This window comes from Dryobates pubescens, chromosome 28 (genome assembly GCF_014839835.1).
Source record: "Dryobates pubescens isolate bDryPub1 chromosome 28, bDryPub1.pri, whole genome shotgun sequence".
Classification (NCBI taxonomy): domain Eukaryota; kingdom Metazoa; phylum Chordata; class Aves; order Piciformes; family Picidae; genus Dryobates; species Dryobates pubescens.
In genome coordinates this window covers 6,778,783-6,797,311 of record NC_071639.1, presented here as the reverse complement: position 1 = coordinate 6,797,311, position 18,529 = coordinate 6,778,783, and the positions used below count along the sequence as shown (strand labels likewise).

Below are 18,529 nucleotides of genomic sequence, written 5' to 3'. Positions count from 1 at the left end.
TCAGTAGTGCAGTGAGGGATTTTACATACTCGGGAAAACCTGCTCAGATTCCTTCAAATCCCTGAAGTTTTGTGCCTATCAGTTTAATGTGGCCTCTCCAGGCTTTTGAGTGGGGATTGTGTAGACTTTGTTCTGCTTTATTATTCAGGTGTACATGAGTAGAAGATCTCAGTGGATTTTCTTTATTTACAAGTTATTAGCTTTATTTCTTTATTTGATTGCTTGCTGTTTCATACGTAAGGGAGGGATGATTTATCTGTAAGGGAGGGATGATTTATCTGTAAAGGAGGGATGATTTATCTGCAACAGCAAGGGACAGGATTTTATGAATCAGATGACTCTGCCCAGATCTTCATCCCAGTTCATACTTTGCTTGGTGCTGCCCCTGCACAGGAGCTTTCATGAACCTTTCCTTGGGATGTGTGTGTGTTTTCTGCATTAGCTGCACAGTACCAGCCTCATACCATTCTGCCTTCTGGCTGTACTTTTTTCTTAGGATGTTGCTCAAGACAAATGTTCAGCATTACTCTGGCTATGCACTAGTGAGATAAACCACAGACCCTCACCACAGTGTCCTTTTAGCATTAAAAGGTACACATACAAAATGCTCTCTCTCCTGTTAGAAAAAGAAAAATGAATACCTGGGCACTTGGGAATTCTTCTATTTAAATGCAGATTACAGCTTTTCCCGCAGCCATTTGGAAGCATTAATCCTTTTAGGAGCTTTCTCTTCCCAGGGTGGAAGGAGATGGACAGGGCTGCCTTTCAACATACTGTTTTGTGCTCGGTGCAAACATTCGGCTTTTAGGAACTGGTGGAACAGCCTGAGCTTTATTGAAAGGAAAAGAAGGCCTTAAATTTGTTATGTCTAGCACTGGAAAAGATTCCTTGCTTCCAGAGTGTGCCTCTATGCTCACCAAAATTCTGAATAAATATAAATGCAGTGTGGGAAACACTCCATCTCTTCTAGTAACTTATAGTTACCGTAAGATAAATAGTTAGTGAGTAGTCTGCAGTTAGAGACTTCTAAGCAAATCCTCTATTTATTGGTCCCCAGGATTATTGGTACCTGCAGACTACTTGAGGCCAAGCCATCCTAACAAATTCATTTGGGTTAAGTAGAGCTGTGCCTGTTTCCAATTGTGCTCAAAGGAGTAATGAAGACAGCATTTAAATTTCCTGTCTGGCGATGATATCTCTTTAAAGCCAGCTTAAATGGGAGCAGGTCTTTCTGACAGTCCCCAATGAGTCTTGAGCTCAAGCAGTAGGATCTGAAACAAAACACTTTAACCCACTATAACCTTATGTTAATTGAACTAAATCATGGTGCATCTCACAGTCAAGTTAGTTTAAGGTTTCCTTTAACCCAACAGATAATTTAAGGCCCAGTCATTAGTTGTGTAGTAGTAAATTCCTTACTGCCAGCTGAACTTCAGGGTCTTTTTTTTTTTGGAAAGACTGCTGAGTAATTTTGTTTATACTAAATCTGTATTTTGGGTAGCTGTTGCTGTCTGTTTTGTGGGTGACTCCATGGCAGAGTGAAAGACTTTGTGATGAAGCTTCAGGATACCAAGTTTCTGACAGAATTCTATTCTGTGCTGAATAGGAACCTCTCTTCTCAGGAATATTTTAATTATTTTTTTTTTAGGTCAGAACTCTGTACTTTATGCATGAAACAAATATACAGGATGACCAAGGCAGGCCACAAGTCAGCCAGTTCCAGGGCCCTTGGAAGGTTGTTAAAATTCACAAGCTCTGCTCTTTCCCAGGGCTCTTTGCTTTCTTCAGATAAAGCTGATGATTTTTATGTTCCTTACAGAGGAAACACTTCAACTTGAGGTACTCTGATGAGACAAGCAGAGCAATGGGATACTCAATGGAGGCATGGAACACTACCCTGAAGGTATTTTAAACTCCTGTGCTTTGTTTTTCCTTAGTGTATGCTTGCTGCATGGTTGAGCATAAAAGATGTAAGAGCTCTAGACTGCAGTTTTACCAGTAGTAAATGCAACTGGGAATGTGCATAGTGTGAGGCAGAATACTAAAATATAGGTGGCTGTTAATGATTTTTGAAGTTTGTTTTGCCTTTTTTTTCCCTACCATATAAATTTTAAAAGCATATCTTTTGTTGAGTCAGCAAAACCTTGCTGTGAGCAGATTAGAAAGTAGGGACATTGCTTGAAACTGTTTGGGATTTTTTTTGTGTGTGTTTTTTAAAAGCCCTGGAAGCTGAAAGAGCTTTTGATCCATGATCTCACTTTCTGTTAGTAGAGATTGCCAGTGAAGTAGTTCCTACTCGTGTAGCACTATGAGGGCCGGCCTTAGTTCTATATAAAGGTTTGAGCCCACCCAGCTGACAACAAAGCACTGCACAGCTGCTGGCTCACTCCTAAACATCTGTGGTGGGATGGGAAAGAGAAGATAGAACAAAAGGCTCAAGGTCTGTGGTAGTGTGGTATTTATTCTTTGCCACTATTTTAGGCTTTTGGATAGTTACATCGGTGGTAGGTTTATAGCACCCAAGATGTGTTCTTAGTGAATCTGCTTTCCCACTTTTTCCTCCACTGCAAAGAAGAAAAAGGTACTGATGAGTAGCAGTAATATTATGATATTCTTCTGAGCTGTCTAATGGTCTGAAGTGCTATTGTTACTAGCTCTAGTTCACAGCCATTGAAATGTAACCCTTAGGAACATAAAGCAGAACATAAATATGGTCTTCCTGAATGAAAGACTTAACAAGAGGGGAACACTTGATAACAAGCACCAAATTGTTTCCTTTAATGAGACAGAGGTTTTTCATTTCCTGCTTCTTGTGGCCTCTTACAATAGTACTTGGTGCTTATACTGTGCTTTTGATCTTCAAAGCACTGTGTAAACATTAACTAATTAATCCTCTAAACACCCTGTGAATTAGGTAAGAGAGCAATCCTTCCACAGATTTCTGTTTGCACTGTAGGGAAATTATTGTAACGGACTTTAAAAGGAGCCCTTGGCTCGTTTTTATGTTAACCTTTGTGTTACATGTGTCCAAACAGCATTGTTTCCTTAAGGGCACACAGCAAAGCAGTAACATTTATCAGTCTTTACCTGATTTTGCTTTTTTGGGGGGTTTTGGTGTTTTTTTCATTAGCTGGCAAAAATCAAATATAAGTTTTCTCCTCTGCCTCCATCTCAGGGTTTTATACCTCATTCATTCCTGAGGTAAAAGTGGACACATGAAGCTAATATGATTTGTTTCAGAGAGGATCTTGTAGCTCCCATTTGTATGATTTAATTCCTTCTCTCCCATCCTTAGCTGTCCCATGATATCTGTGTTCATGCTATTCTTGATGGTTTGGGGTGTTCTTTTACCTTAAAACACAGGTCCTGCTATAAAATTAGATCCTAGGCATTGCAACACTTGGAATTACAGTGCTGAACTTTTGAGACTGGCACTAAGTTCATTTGTTCTGACATTATGAAGTCATGGGCCCTACTTGCCTAACGTGACTTTTATCTGTGTGCAACCCTAGTAGACAAATCTGAGCAGACTTTTCTTTCTTCCCTTGCTTGCTGATGAAAGTGCAGCCGTCCCTTCCTCCACAGGAAGTGCCCAGGGAACACAGGATCCTTACAAAGCTGCAGGCAAGCTGTTGGGCAATTGTTACTGCCTGCAGCCACAGTACTTGATAGAAATTCACATTTCATCGTTAACCCAAAACCTTTGCTTCTTCCAGGACTCCATGTCATGCCAACTCTTGTTGCTGTGTTTGACTTCTTCTTACATTTCTGCATACACTGAGTTCTTTCTTGAGTTCCTGATGTCGAAGACCTCCTTGTTCCCAGTGTTGTTAAATGAGAGTTAGAAGGTGGCAGCTTGTATTTCACTGTACCTGCCATGCACCTTGTCCTTGAAAAATTATATATATAATTGGGGTCTTAACCTGTAATCTTTTTTACCCTTTACTCTATAAATCAGTCAGATCAAGGTTTCTGAGACTAATGACATTAGGAATTTTGCTTTCCATGAAATGACTAAATAAACACCGCTAGAACATTTAAATGAATGCTCACTAAATCTGTAGATTGTTACAGTTCTGTTTGGTATCACTGCACCTAACAGAAAATCATCTTTGACATGCATAGTCCCTCCATCTTTCAGAAGCTATTTAGGAGAAAAGCATTAGAAATTCAGAATTACTGAAAATCCTGTAGCAGCACAGTGTCATATACACCAACACCCAGCTTGGGAGAAGCGCTGTTCCACTTGCTTTCATGTGGGCTGTCAACTCAACCTCTGTGGAAACTTAGCCTATAGCTCTGAGAAAACTCTTAAGAACTAACAGGGTTGTAATAATTCCTTGCCTGTGTGTGAGCAGCACACAGAAACTGAGAAGTAATGTGGCTCCTTCTATTCTATTCCATGTTTCCTATTTTCTAGGCGTTGCCTAAGCCAGTGCTCTGTCAGAGGAAGTACCTCAGCGCATATTGTTTTGTTCATCTTGAACTCTGGTTCTTTTGCCATTGGCTTTGGGCTTTTTTTCATCTTTTTTTAAAATATACTTTTAGAGATTCTTTTATGGTTGAAAGGTCAGAGTCTGCCCAGAAATGTGTAACTTGCATTGTACAGCGAAAACCCACAACCAAACCCGCAGAGGATGAAATCTCTCTCTCTTTCTCTGTATATATAAACACACATATATTATTCTGAGTTATTTGATTGTAAATCCAATTGGGAACTGGATTTGGAGGAGTTCTGAGGTGGGCTTTTCAGCCTCAGATCTTCAACCCCTTTTTATTTTCACCTTCCCTGAGTCTTTGATAAAAACTAGATGCAGGTGAAACCTATTGTATAGAACGGGGAGCAGCAGTGCCTAAGTTTCTGCACAAGCTATTAGGCAAATCAGATGCTGTGGAACCAGCCAACCATGAAAAATACCTGATGTCTTCCATTTACTGTTCTTCATTGCATGCAGAAGAATATGTCAGTTGAGTTTTCTTTTAGCTTTTTTTTTTTACATTTCCAAAGAGATTCAGGTACCCAGAGCTTTTAACAACTGCAGTGTTTTAGTACATTTTTCTTCTCCTGTTTACCCATATGGGTGATCTTTCAGATCTGTTGTTTGTCTTAGACCTTTTCAATTTATTGTTTCAGTTTCAACTGCCTTGGAATTATGAAAGAAAAGCTGTTTAAAAGAGCAATTTTCTTTCAGCATCACAGCAGTCAAGAGACTAAATACATTCAACAGATTCCCAAAGGACACCAGTTTAAAGCCACCTTAGTTTCTTGGTGAGTGCTGGGTAAGTTGTCAGAAAAATTGGAGGCTGTGGCAGTTGGTTGAAATGGGGGAGAAAAGGGAACAAGCCTACAGATGGAAATAAGGTCTGCTATGCCTCTTCCATAAATCCCAGCTTTCAGTTTATGGAGATGGTAGCTTCTCCTAATAATCTGCTCCTTTCCAGTCAGTCTTCTCACAAATAAAATCTTTTCAGGCAAGCTCATTTGGAAAAAAATAAATCACAAACCTATCCATACTATCTATAATGCATTATAAAAATTACACAGGGATTTACAAGAAATGCATTGTGCTGAAGGATTAATCACTCCAAAGTAAAAAAGACAACAACATAATAATGGATCTCATAAACAAATGTCAGATGGCTCCAAGATATGTGATTTTTCATTAAAGTAATGGAATTTGACAAATGCAAAAAAAGAGGAAACCATTAAACTTCAGATGAAAAAAAGCCCAATAATTCAGAGAGGTTTTAGTGAATGTGCTGCCCAGGGAGGTGGTGGAGTCACCGTCCCTGGAGGTGTTCAAGAAGGGATTGGATGTGGCACTTGGTGCCATGGTTTGGTCATGAGGTCTGTGATGACAGGTTGGACTTGATGATCTTTGAGGTCTCTTCCAACCTTGGTGATTCTGTGATATCGGGAGAACAAGGTTAATTCTTTCAGAAAGGGCATAACTGGGCTGCAGTACAAGATTCCTGTGCAAATAACCACTTGGAAATGTGCAGTTGTCTCTGCTGTTTGTGGAAGTGTTGTGACATGTTTGTCTGTCACTCAAGAAGCGGTGCTGCAAAAGCAGCACGGCGCTTCTATTTCAAGTCGGTCTGTCGGAGTGCTGCTGTAACAAACCAGCCTTCGTTTCTCCTTCGGTGCAAACAGCAATCTTCAACATTTCAGTCACATCAAATCTTTTTTTAGAAGGAGAAAAGTTCAGGTCTGTTGTATGCAAAACACAGCCTTCTCCAAATGTATTATTTCTTTTAAAATCACCCAGCAGACACACCAAAACCCGTGACAAGAGGAAGAAACTTCCTTAGACAGTAACCTTCTCTCAGAATTTAAGAAATCATAGCAACAGGATAAAAGCATCAGTTCCAGCTGATGGTTGGAATGTTTTTAAAGACAAATAATTCTGTGGGATGAAGAGCTCTGGGATTTATAAGCAACTGATCTGAAGGACTGGATTTTCTAATGGATTTTTCTGGTAAGCTGTCAAGACACTTTCCCCCCATGAATTTTCAATAATTTCGCTGCCTCTCTCTCTTGCTCACTGCTTATTTCATACTAAAAGTCTGTCCCCATTTCATCTAGATCAGTAATTCCCAAACTGCTCATCAAACACTGATAACTACAAGGCTGCAGCAAACCAGTATGCATTTTCTGGACTTTTTCACATCTGGTGTTTTGGCCACAACTGCGAATGTTCCTGGTTTAAAATGGAACAGACTTACATGAAAGCATTTCTTTTGCCAAAAGATAGAAACAGTGTTAGTTGTATCAGGCAGTAACAACGATGCCAACATCAAGAAAGGAGAGAGTGACATCATTTACACTGCTGGCTACTATACTATTTACAGATGTGAAGCTGGTAAAAGCTTCCCATAGGCTGTGTCTGGACTGAGCTGGTCCATCCTAGAGTGCACCTTGGCTTCTGCTCCCTTGAGCATCAAATTTTGGGGTCATGGCACACCAGGAATCTTCCTGGTCCCAGCTCTTCCTGCAGGGATGGAGACCTGTTGCAAGAGTGGTGGTGCTACGTGGGCCATGGGGGAAAACTCTGATCCACAATTTTCTTGGCTTCTAAAGAGAGAGTGTGCTGTAGGGGCAAGTGATGAATCTCAAATTAACCAGAGAACTCACTCAATGCTGCGACTTAGAGTGGAATGCGCCATGGATTTGATCTGCGGGAAGGACAGAGTCAAAAATAAAAGTAGCTAAGCAAGAAGAATATAGTCTGCAAAATAATTCATGTCTTACTTTTGCCTTTCCCAGCGGCATCTCTTCAAAACAACATTAGCAGAGCTTGGCCAGATGTGCTGTGCACAGTTTCATCACTAAAACAGGATTGTCTTTCTTATCTCGTGTATTGCTTTGCTATGTAGCATATGGTTTTAGGCTGTGGCAAATTTCATGCTAACCATAATGAAACAATCAGCCTCAGAGAACAGTAGAAAGAAGGAAACATGTCTGGAACATTCCCTTCCCCAGAATTGTGTTCAGAAGTGAAAAACAAACAAACAAACATGTCATTCTCCTTTTTGTTCAGAGCTGAAATTTCTGGATGTATGAAGTACATAGAGTGACTGGTTTTTGAGAGGGAAGTCTTGGGGCCAATACTTGTTTGTTGGTGCTTCCTCTGCCAGAGGGTGAAGTGAGTTCATAAATCACAGAGCAGATCACAGAGCTGGAAGCTGTGGCTTCACCATGGGGCCATGGGCAGGGGTTTCTTAAGTAAGCCTTCTTCCTGGTTCCCGAAGCTTGAATCTCTGTCATCTCACCCCGCTCAGTCACACTGTTTTCTCTCTTCTGAGTTCTTCATCCTACTTTCATTTTCTTTCCCTTCATCATCTCAACCTGAATTTTTCAGATACACTGCACCAGTTCCATTGGCCCATCCATGTCCAGTGCTCAGCTCAGTGTTCATCCTCCTTTCCCTTGGATTCCAGTCCTAATGTCTCTGAGGTTTTCACCAGTCTCATATCACCTTCATACTCCCTCCTTGGCACTTTTCGCAGTCTGACTCCCTCTCTGGCCATTTCCCATTCTTTTGCATCCCAGCATGTCTCATACAGTTATTTCTCCATTTCCTATTCATCTGTTTCAAATTGATTAGTCTTTAGCAACAAGCTTCTCCATGTTTTTCAACCATTTGTCCAAGCTAGCCAAGTAATTTCTCTGTGTCTTCTGCTAGCTCCTAGTTCCAATCTCTTTTAACTTTTCTTTCTTTCCTGCTCAGCAAAGTCCTGTTTGCCTGATCCTTCTCAGCTCTGGACCTCCATTCCCTCCTAACATTTTGGTCAAAACAGTTTGCAGAAATCACCAAGGACCTAAGAGTATGGGCAGTGAATAATTCAAACAGGGGGTGGTATTAGTCTATATGTAACATAGATTGCAATCTCATTAGAGTAACACCCTTGTCTCTGTTTTGCTGCACACTCATAAAGTGCCAAGCAAGCCATTAGAACCATTTCTTTTTTATTTTATTACCTACCAATAGTATAAGTAACTGCATATTACAACTTAGTTCTCTCTGGCTTTGGAGGAAATTGAAGTAGAATCAAGTAATAGGAAAGTGGTAATAGAAACAATAAGCCAGATGCTAAGATGGTGTAAATCAGTCTGCCTGCTCTGAAGACTATACAGCAGCTCCAGCTTGTCTGCTATCTTTTGAATATATATTTGCTAGTGAGAGGAATGCTAATAGAAAAATTGTTAAACTGAGGCTAAATATCTGTCTCATAATAAAAGCAACTTGATTGATCTCTTCTCTCTTTTAGGCTTAATTTGTATGCAAAGCCAGTAGGGTTATTTTTATTATCTGAGTAAACTTTCTAATTAAAAAACAATCAGAGATTTATAGTACAAGCATACAAAGTAAAGAGCTAATTTCCCCTCCACTGATTAGAACCTGAGGTTTTATCCCCTAATAAAAACTACAGTGTTATTATTTTTCTATTTGTATAAATTGCATCAAATCTTATGGGTGGTTGTCTTTTGGGTTTGCTTTGATTTTAATTATTCCTTGTTTTGTTTGGTTAGTGGCTGCTTTTTTCAGTGCAGCCTGAATTGGTTTGGTATTAAGTCAAAGTAATATCTTCCCTTCCTTCAGAGCCTTCAGCCTCTTGTCCTATTTGGATATTCTGATTCCATTTTCCCCTTCTCTCTCACAGGACTCTTCATTTTCCATTTATTTACTTTTTTTATAGTCCTCAGGATTGTTGAGAAATGGGAGGTGATTACCTTGTTTCCATTTGTGGAAACCAGTTTATTTAAACTAGTTTTGGAAGAACAAATTTCCTACTGCATTTGTTTTTATTGAAGCCTCATCTGTGTAAAATGGGTTTATGGTGTTTATTGCTACTTTACTTTTTCAGTTCAACCCCTGGTAGCAACTTTCTTCAAGTATAACACAGGCAGATAAGTTCCATCTTGGGAGTGATTTAACTGGTTGATGAATAGCAGCTCTGGCTAGCTTAACCTTAGTGCTTTTTCACTAGTGATAGTGACAGCCAACAGGGTTTGGCACAACACAGGACAGCCAGCTATGTAGTTTGCATATTTAACATCTATACATCTGGCTTACACAAAACAGAGCACAGACTCTGAAGTATCATCTTTGCACTAACACCAAGCTCAGCTTAGGCCTACACAAGTGTTTGGTAAAGCTGGTAAGAACCAATCTGACAAAATACTTCCTTTGGATTAAATGAACGTCTTCACCGATGTTTTACTTCAGGTTTTCCACAAGAAAAAACTTCTCTCTCCATTGATCATAGATGGAAATATGAAAAAGACAAACAACTCTAAGTTACAGAACTTTGAACAGTGAAATTTTGATGAAAACCCCACAATAGTTGAACTACCACTTTCCAGAGTTCTCCACAATAACATCCAAACCCCAAACACTCAGTCTGTGATGCTGAGCCTGAGGCACAGAAATTACTTTGGTGCTGGGTAACTACTGATTGCAATGGCAAACCACATCCTCAGTTACAAAGATGTGAGATTTTTCTGTTATTAACCTTTCCTTAGTGATTTCACTCAGCCTTTTTGCAGCCCTCTGAACCTACTCTGCTGCTTTAGTGGCAGCTGGCAGAGGCACTGGGCTTAAGACATAACAAGACATGCTGTAATTAGACTCCAAATGTCCATAGCTGAAGTAATTTATTCTGTTCTAGCTGTTGGTATTTCCCAGCTTGAATGTGGTTAAATCATTTATGCTTGTGTTTGCTTATTTCAGTTCTAGAGGAACACAAAAAATTTCAATCCCCTTATGCTACAGAAAAAAATGCACATAGAGAACTACAGAAAAAAATGCACATAGAGAAAAAAGACAGCCCCAGGCCCACAAATTAAACAAAAGGGGTGAGGAGATGTGAAATGTATGAACAAATGAAGCAATGAAACCTTGCAAGTGTGCTGGCAGCTCTAACTTACAGTGTTGTTTTAAAATCTGTGATGATGTTTTTATATAACCATTTCAGTTCTGGTGGGGTTTTGCATGGATTTTCACAGTATTTACTGCATGTTGTCTCTCCTCCTTCCCAAATGACTGATTTGCCTTTGCCTATTCTTAAATGTAGAGAAAGAGGAGCCTGAAAAATGTACAGCAAATGCCAAGAAGTTTAGGGAAGTTATAGTTTGAGGAAATAAAGGTGGTACTGGAAGGCAGACAAACATGAGGCAATGGTGGTATTGCACAGCTGCTACCCACCAAATTTCTAAATCCAGTGAAAAAAAATATGAAGCACTTCTAGTTGTCTCTTGTTTCACAGAATAATGCAGCAGTACTGCTGCCAGATTTCATTCCTGCTCTGTAAGTGACTTAAATATTTGTGCGCCTCTCTTGCTTTCCTCTGTGGGCGGCTACTGTTCCTACAATATGCAGGAGAAATTCACCAGAGGGTAAATCTAGCATTTAACTGTATTCCTTTGGCATGTTTTCCACAGACTGTGAGAAGCTGAATCCATGTTTGCAGAAGTAATGGCATCCCAAGAGAGAAGGAGCTCTGCTTGAACTGCTGCCTTGCAAGCGCTCCTTGTTTCACAATTTACAGTAGGTATTAAGTGAATGTTTGCACAAATTAGAGCTGATTTAAGTGCAACAAAGTTAGAAAAAAAGGAAGAAAATTAAATGCAAAGGCTGCCTAGTGCATCAGATGATTGATGAAAAATAAAGCTACATGCAAAATGAACCTTGAAACATTGAGTATTGCTATTTGACAGCAATTAGTGGTCCTCTTTTAGATGCTTTTCTGCTAAACCTGTACTTATTTTCTAGTATTTCAGTCAAAAAATCAACTCATTGACTGAATTTGTTGTTCATACACAGTGACAGGATTTATACATTAGTATTATGTTTTATTATTGTTGTTGTTTGTTTACAGCCTACCCTGGTGAGTAAGAAATGTTGTGTGGTGGAGCTGCATCCACAGAGGATGTCTGTATTGCAGTCATTCAGCAGGTATGTCTCTGTACACGTTTCAGCACAAGCTGCTCGTTCATGTTTCAACTACACACAATTCCTTATTTGTGCATTTTCTTACATTTTTCAGTCTTTTGAAACTGAATTTTGCAACATCAGGGAGTTTAGCCTAGAGTGTGGATCCCATCCCATCCCAAAGAGACCTAGTGGCTTTCAGTTTTATTGGCCATGATTAGTGTTTCAGAGGTTGGAAAAAGCGATTTTTAACAGATGTGTAAAGCACAAAGCATCAATCTTCTATCACTGCCTGCTCCTCTGAAAACTGGGGAGTATATGGAGATTTAGCACCATGATGAACAGTTGAACCAGTCATCAGAACCCTTGGAGAAGTAAGAACTTGCTATGTATTTTGCATCTGTGCAAAAGGATCCTAGGTTGCTTGATTTATATATTTTTATTCTGAATATTCCTTTTTTCATCTATCTTTTTACTTCATTTCTCTGTCTGCCTTGATAAGATAAGAGTGCCACAGAATGAATGATCTCTGGCCATTGGGGTAAGTGACATATCTCCACATTGAATAAGGATAACTGCTTCCAGAGCAGAGTTGCCATGTGTCCAAAGTGTAGTAATTGGACCTGGACCCCGACCCCTTCAGGTCTATGTCCAATCTGACTTCTGGTATTGTTTCTTGTGTCCTTGTTCTTGTCCTTCCTTTGAAGAAGGCCTTCTTTTCTGTTGTTTTCTTGTTTCCACTTCCTGTCCCACCATCATGTTATGAGTTTATAAGTGCTTCTCAGAATTATCTTTCTTTGTACAGAGAGGAACTTCATCAAGTTTGCCATAGACACCCAGCCCTTCCCTTGCTCTCTAGATGCTGTGTGCTTTGAAATTTCCTCCATCTGGTTTGTCTTGTCACTAAATGGGATTCAATGGCACTAAAACTTTCTTTGATACAAGGTCAGCTTTCTATCACTTCCTCTACTGTTAGCTTATTTGGCCAGGTAGTCTTGAGGACTACAAGAGCATGCCTCTAACTTATGTGCTTCAAGCAAAGTAAATATATCCATCCACATACCATGAAGGGCATGGTGTTCATCCTTGTTCCATTTTCCCTTTTATTCAGCAGTGTACACACAATCCTCATGTCTGACCTTAACATTAACTCCAGTTTTCATCAGGCCCTAACACAATAGTTTCTGATTGCTAGAGGCAAAATTACTATTATTATCTTTACTAACAGAGATGTTGATAATGATAATAATAAATACTCATCTCCTTGAAGAGTTTTCCTTGTGATAGTCTCAAAAACTCCTTTCTTAATCTCAGGACTCCTTGATTCCCCTTAGCTTCAGTGGATGAATTGTCATTATCGTTCTTTCCCGTATTCATGACTCTATTTATTTATACAAACCATTCCTATTTCCAGAGTGGACTTTGGACTCAAAATATTCAGTAAAATATGTCAGGATCCAAAGAGGACAGAGAAAAGTATTTTTCTTGGGCACACTGTGATAGTGTGTGGATATTGCTTCAAGTTCTACTTTAAATATGCCCTGACTCTGTGCACTGAAACTAATAATGCAAGATAGCGTGAGGAATTTTTAGGCTCATCATGAAGGTGTAGAAAATATCTTCAAATCAAGGTTCTTGTTCATTCTTGCCACTAAATTTAAAATAAATTAGGAATAACTTGTTCTCTAGCCTAAAATTTTACTGTTTGAGCTCTTATTACTTGAGGGACAATGCCTGTCTGGTGACAGTTCTGCATGCATGTGACAGATCAGTAACATTTCCAAAGGAGTCAAATCCTTCCTGGAACCTGCAATTTGAAACTATAAGTTTTTGGGGGGTTGGTTGTTTTGTGTTGTGGGTTTTGTTTGTTTGTTTTCTCCTTGAAAATGAAAATACACATTTTATGAGCAGAGAGTGGAGTCTCTGATGTAGTATTTAAGACCTGCAAGGCTTAGGTTGAATGACTTGGCAAGAAACTAGACTTGTAAGCTCCTTGGACCAAAGAGCTGTAGTTTAAGAAATATATGCTTCACAGCTATGCTCAGGGGAGCTCATAAGTTCTGAATTGAAAACTCTCCTGTTAAACTCACTGCTATGAAGGGCTGCAGATTTAATATTGGCTACCACAGGTTCCTCAATTACTCTTACAATGAGTCCTGGTGCTCCACTAAGGAAATGGTTCACAGATATTTCAAAAGTTCCATAGACAGATTTTCTAGATAACTCAAACTGCAAAGGAAAAATAACCTGTTAACAATTATTTCAGCTTCTTTTCTCCCTGAAACTCCCCAAAGGTCTCTCTGTGCCAGTGCCACTTCAATGTGTAATTCTACTGCCGCATTTTTAACAGATATTAAAAAGTGTCTGTACTATTTTGCACAGATAAATAATTACTACACATGGTGGGGGGTGTTTCTTCAAAAATCAAATGCTCCTTGGATCTTATTACTTCTGTGTAAATGTCAAGTTGATTGGACAGTGTTCAGTGTAAATGTCAACTTGATTGGACAGTGTCCATGACTGCAGGATCATTTTTAAATCTTTGATTAAAGAGGTAGGGTTATCAATAAATATTCCATTACTTTTTTAGTAATACAGTAATTATGGCAACATTTTTTTGTCTTGATCTGCATGTCTTGGGGCACAGTGGGATTTCAGGACAAATTGTTCTTAAAAAGATTATAACTGACCAAAACTCAGTTAAGGGTTATGGTGCCTGTGGCTGCTAGTTAAACTCGTGGGTGAGCACATGTAGCTTTTGGATCTGTGTATCTCGAGAGGCAACATTAAAACACTGGGTAAGTTCTGATAGTTAAGGATTTATGGTAGTAGTCAATGAGCTTCCAGCAGCTCTCATAGGCTCCCTCTCCACAGTGCCAGAATAGTTTCAGGCAAGCAATGATTACTCCTTCAGGACTCCTCCTCAGGTACAAACGAGCTGCTGAGGACCACTGGGTTAAGGTTAGCTACGTGGCCACCTTGAAAGCATGCATTTTCAGTGGCCACAAGAGGGGATACTAAGGATGAAACTAGCATTAAAAGAGCTTTTGGTTCAGTAACATAAAAATAAGGAAGGCTTTAACTTACAGAATGCAAGAATAAATACAGGATTAAAAATAACACCATCAGTCTTCTAGAATCTAAGTTCCAAAATGTCCTGACAGAGGTATTTGTTACGTTTGAGATTGTAGGCTCAGTCCTAGAATTTGCTGCAGACCTTGTCCATGTCCTTATGTTTGAAGCTGTGAATAATTATATTAGTCCCAAAACAAACACATTTTCACAGCGTGCCAGAATGCTAACTTCTCACCTAGTGTCTTGAGTAAGTTTCTCTGATTTGGTCATGGATGTCCCCTCCCTGGAGGTGTCAAAGCCAGGCTGGATGAGGCCATGAGCAACCTGGTCTAGTGGACCCCATAGCAGGAGGCTTGGAACTAGATGACCTTGAAGGTCCCTTCCAAACCAAACCATTCTACGAATCTAAGAAACTGCCATTAGTTGACAACAGACAGTTTTAAGGCATCCATCTCCACATTCCCAGAAGAACTGCATCTGTAGGTTTTTTAATCAGAAGACTATTTGCTATTAGGAACCATCTTTTTCTTGTTCCCATGACTGGTGGCATAATACCAATTTAATGATATGAAAATGTGTGGTGGAGCATATCTTCCCCACCCCCCCAGTATGTGAATTATAGCAGACTTCATAGGTGCTCTCCTCTGAAGCTTTATGATTCACACATGGTTCTGTAACCATGACTCCCAGCAACAAGTTCAAAAGCATTAATTTAGAATTAGCAAATCTTTACAGCAGGCAGATCTGCAAGTGCCTGCATCACAGTTAGCAAGGGATGATCTTTGACTTGCTCATTTATTAAAGCTGTAGGACTGTTGCAAGAAACCAGGGAAGAAAATGTAGTGTCTTGGTATATCTGTTTTAACTACCAAACTGTAATCCTGAGATTCTCTCATCATTGTTCCCATCTGACAAGGTGTTAATTTTCAGAGCCCAGCTTGCTGACTGGATATAAATTGTCCAAGGATTACTTTTGATTTGCATCCTGCTATTAATGCTACCATTAGCTGTGAAAGCTTTGTTACAGAAAGTAATAAGTATATTCACCTGGGACCTTGTGCTTTCTTGTTTGGCTTATTTAGAACAGATTTTTTTCCCTGTTCAGAAGAATTAACTGAAATATTACCTTAGGCTTTACTTGGAAGGCAATGTTTGTTCCCCTGCTGGAACTGCTGTGTCCTCCTGTCATCTTTGCCCTGTTACTAGTTATCTCTTAGCATTCATAAATTATTCTCCCTCTGGCTTGGATCTTAAAAAAAAAAGAAACAACAAACCACCAGTGCTTGAAAAAGCTACAAAGCAGGTGTTGTATTATGTCAATTTCATTAATTGTCTTTGCTTTGGCTAAGACACAAATTGTCAATGGAGAGTTATAAACAGTGCATATCAAATATTGAAAAGAGATAAGGTGCATTAAGGTGAGATGTCTTCTCACTTCCTAATTATCATAACAATTACCAATATTATTCCTGAACAAATGAAGACAAAGTTGCTTAAAGATGTGGAAAATGTATTACAAACAGCTACAGAATCTTATAAGAAGCCATAAAGCAGAAACTAAATACTTTGAGTCATTGGTGGCTACAAAAAAACTGAAGCAGACTTCTCACAGTGTGAGTAAAGTAACTGTGTTTAGTGAGTTACAGATCAGGAGCAAGAAGTAAATGGCAGTGACCATATCAGATTTTTTTCCTTCTTCCTGTGGCAGTGTTGGCATGGGAAAGATGAAAGTATGCACTGAAAAAAACATTAAGAAAGAGGATAAAGAGGTAGGAAAAAGCTGAGTCCAAAGGGACTGCTGGCAGAGGTCAAGGAAACTTTGCCAGCATGGACATAGTCACCCAAACAGAAGGAGGTGGTCAGCGTCATTTGAGTCTTCCCAAGGCACCCCATGAACCAGGCATTGCCATGTTAGAAGGAGCAGAGTGTATAACACAGAGTTGCACATGGACAGAAAGGAAAAGAGTGAAAGATTCTCATAAAATAAATTTAGCAAAGGTGTGTTTATGATGTTCCAGAAAAGATTGCTCTTAATACCTTAAAACAGGTTCTGGCAAGTGTCTTCATCTGCTTGTGTTTTCAGTGTCCTATGAAATGGTCCTATTTCAACTGTCATCTATCTTGTTAATGAAAGGAAATAGTAAGAGTTTGGGGAAGGACTTTCACTGGTGCATAATGGGTTCCCACTGTAGAGGTTGCCTGAGCTGTGACCTTAATTGACACCAGCGTGGGGCATGTCTTTTACTGTAGCCCATATGCTCTCTCTCTAAATGTATGCACACAGTACATAGCCTGCCAGAAAACAGCCAGTTGGCTCTGAAGGGTGTGATGCCAATAATAACAGAGATAAGGCTGGCAGTTATAATAATAGTCAACAGACAGATCTCTAGGTTAGATATAATTGACTCTGAATGAAGGGTTTAATGCAATTGTTGGGAGAAGATATTTGCATCAGAGAGAACATGAGCATTTTAGCAGTGATTCTAATGGTTTCTTCCCTAGCTTACAACACAGAAAGCATATTTAGCTGGGTAAGGCTGTACAGTTTCTGTCTTTGCTCTGCTGATTTTAAAAACAAGCATATTGGACTTAATTTTCCAACCTTGTCAGCCCAGCTCTCACAAGCATTCCATTCAACTAGGAAGAAAACCCAAACCAACTTAAAACAAATGACAAACCCAAGAGTCCCCTATGAATAAAGTTCTTTGCTCATCACTGTAATGGTGAGAGGCATTCCACTTCCTCAGATGCTGGGATTATCTCAAGAGAACAGTGGTAAATAGTGCTGTTTTCAGCTTATCTCAAGTCTCCACAGCATATCTTCATTTCTCTAAGGATGTATTTTTAAAGCAGCTTTCCTTGTAAATGCAAATTATATAGGGATGGCCTCTTAATGGCTTTTTTTATGCCCAGTATTAGCTTAAGTGTGACTCATTTACTCAGCCTTCTGCTGCATACAGCACAGGAATCAAGTAATTATTATTATTGTTGTAATATTGACTCATGCAAGTGCCAGGTTATTCAGTGCATCTCACTTTATGTTGACTCTCCCAGTACATGCAAGTAGTTTTATGCCTGCTGTGTGCTGAGTTAACTGTGGATTTTTCGTTGCCCCTGATTTCACAAGTGCACCTCAGCATAAATATTGTAATTCAGGTTTGTTTTTATAACAGCTATGCTCAGACATCTAAATGTGACCTCAGCATGCACTTCTTGAAAACCGCATTGGAAATGAACTTACCCTGGGAGGATATTTGGGACAGATGTGCCCTACCAGCCAGTGGGGTCGCTTTTGAAGTCAGTTTAAAATAAATATCAAGCCTTTTCTTTTTAATGTTAAATTATTTAGCATCTATCACTGGATTCGTACCTTTATCTTATTCTCTGCAGCCAAAGTACTCAACTTATTATTTCTTGCCACAGCTGGTCCCATATCCTCTCCATCGATGTGTTATCAGGGCTTCACGTCTTCGTGCAGGTGCTGAAATTTGTTCTGTAAATGTTAACAGAAGTGGCAGCAGAAATTTGAACATTCGCTAGTAAATGTCCTCTGAAAACCAGCAGTTGAAAGAACCCAACAAAAAGCCCCTGCCAGAAACTATTTGATCATAAACCTCTCAAGCAGAAAATTGGCAATCACCGCAGAAACAATTCCTGAGGAAAGTATTCAACTTTCAAATAACCCTGAAATACAACTCAATATCATTTGATTTCCAGTGAGAGAGTCTAGCAGTCCATCCCTGCACCAGAACCTAGTGGAACGCAGTGCCTGCTGTTCCCGCAGTCCCTGGAAACCAGATCCTCGAGGAGGAAAGAAGGTGCAAAGTCTTAGTATTGTAAAGATGATGATTCATTGCACGACCTGACTTACAGAAGTGAAGGAAACCTAGAAATCCTTGGCTGACTTTTTTTCTTTCAAAAGCCCTAAGGTTTTTGTAAATCCTTGGATGGACTGGCAGTAAGCACCAAGCATAAAAGTGGCACCATTAAGATCTGGTTATTTCACATTTGTCCTTGTG

General features: G+C 39.5%; 1 long non-coding RNA gene across 1 annotated transcript; it reads left to right on the top strand.

The window, feature by feature from the left end:
- Nucleotides 1-5,243: 5,243 nt before the first annotated feature.
- On the top strand, nucleotides 5,244-11,427 carry LOC128898622 (uncharacterized). The gene is made up of 3 exons (XR_008462922.1): nucleotides 5,244-5,269; nucleotides 10,946-11,051; nucleotides 11,383-11,427. It is a non-coding gene; the product is annotated as an uncharacterized LOC128898622 (long non-coding RNA).
- Nucleotides 11,428-18,529: the final 7,102 nt, after the last annotated feature.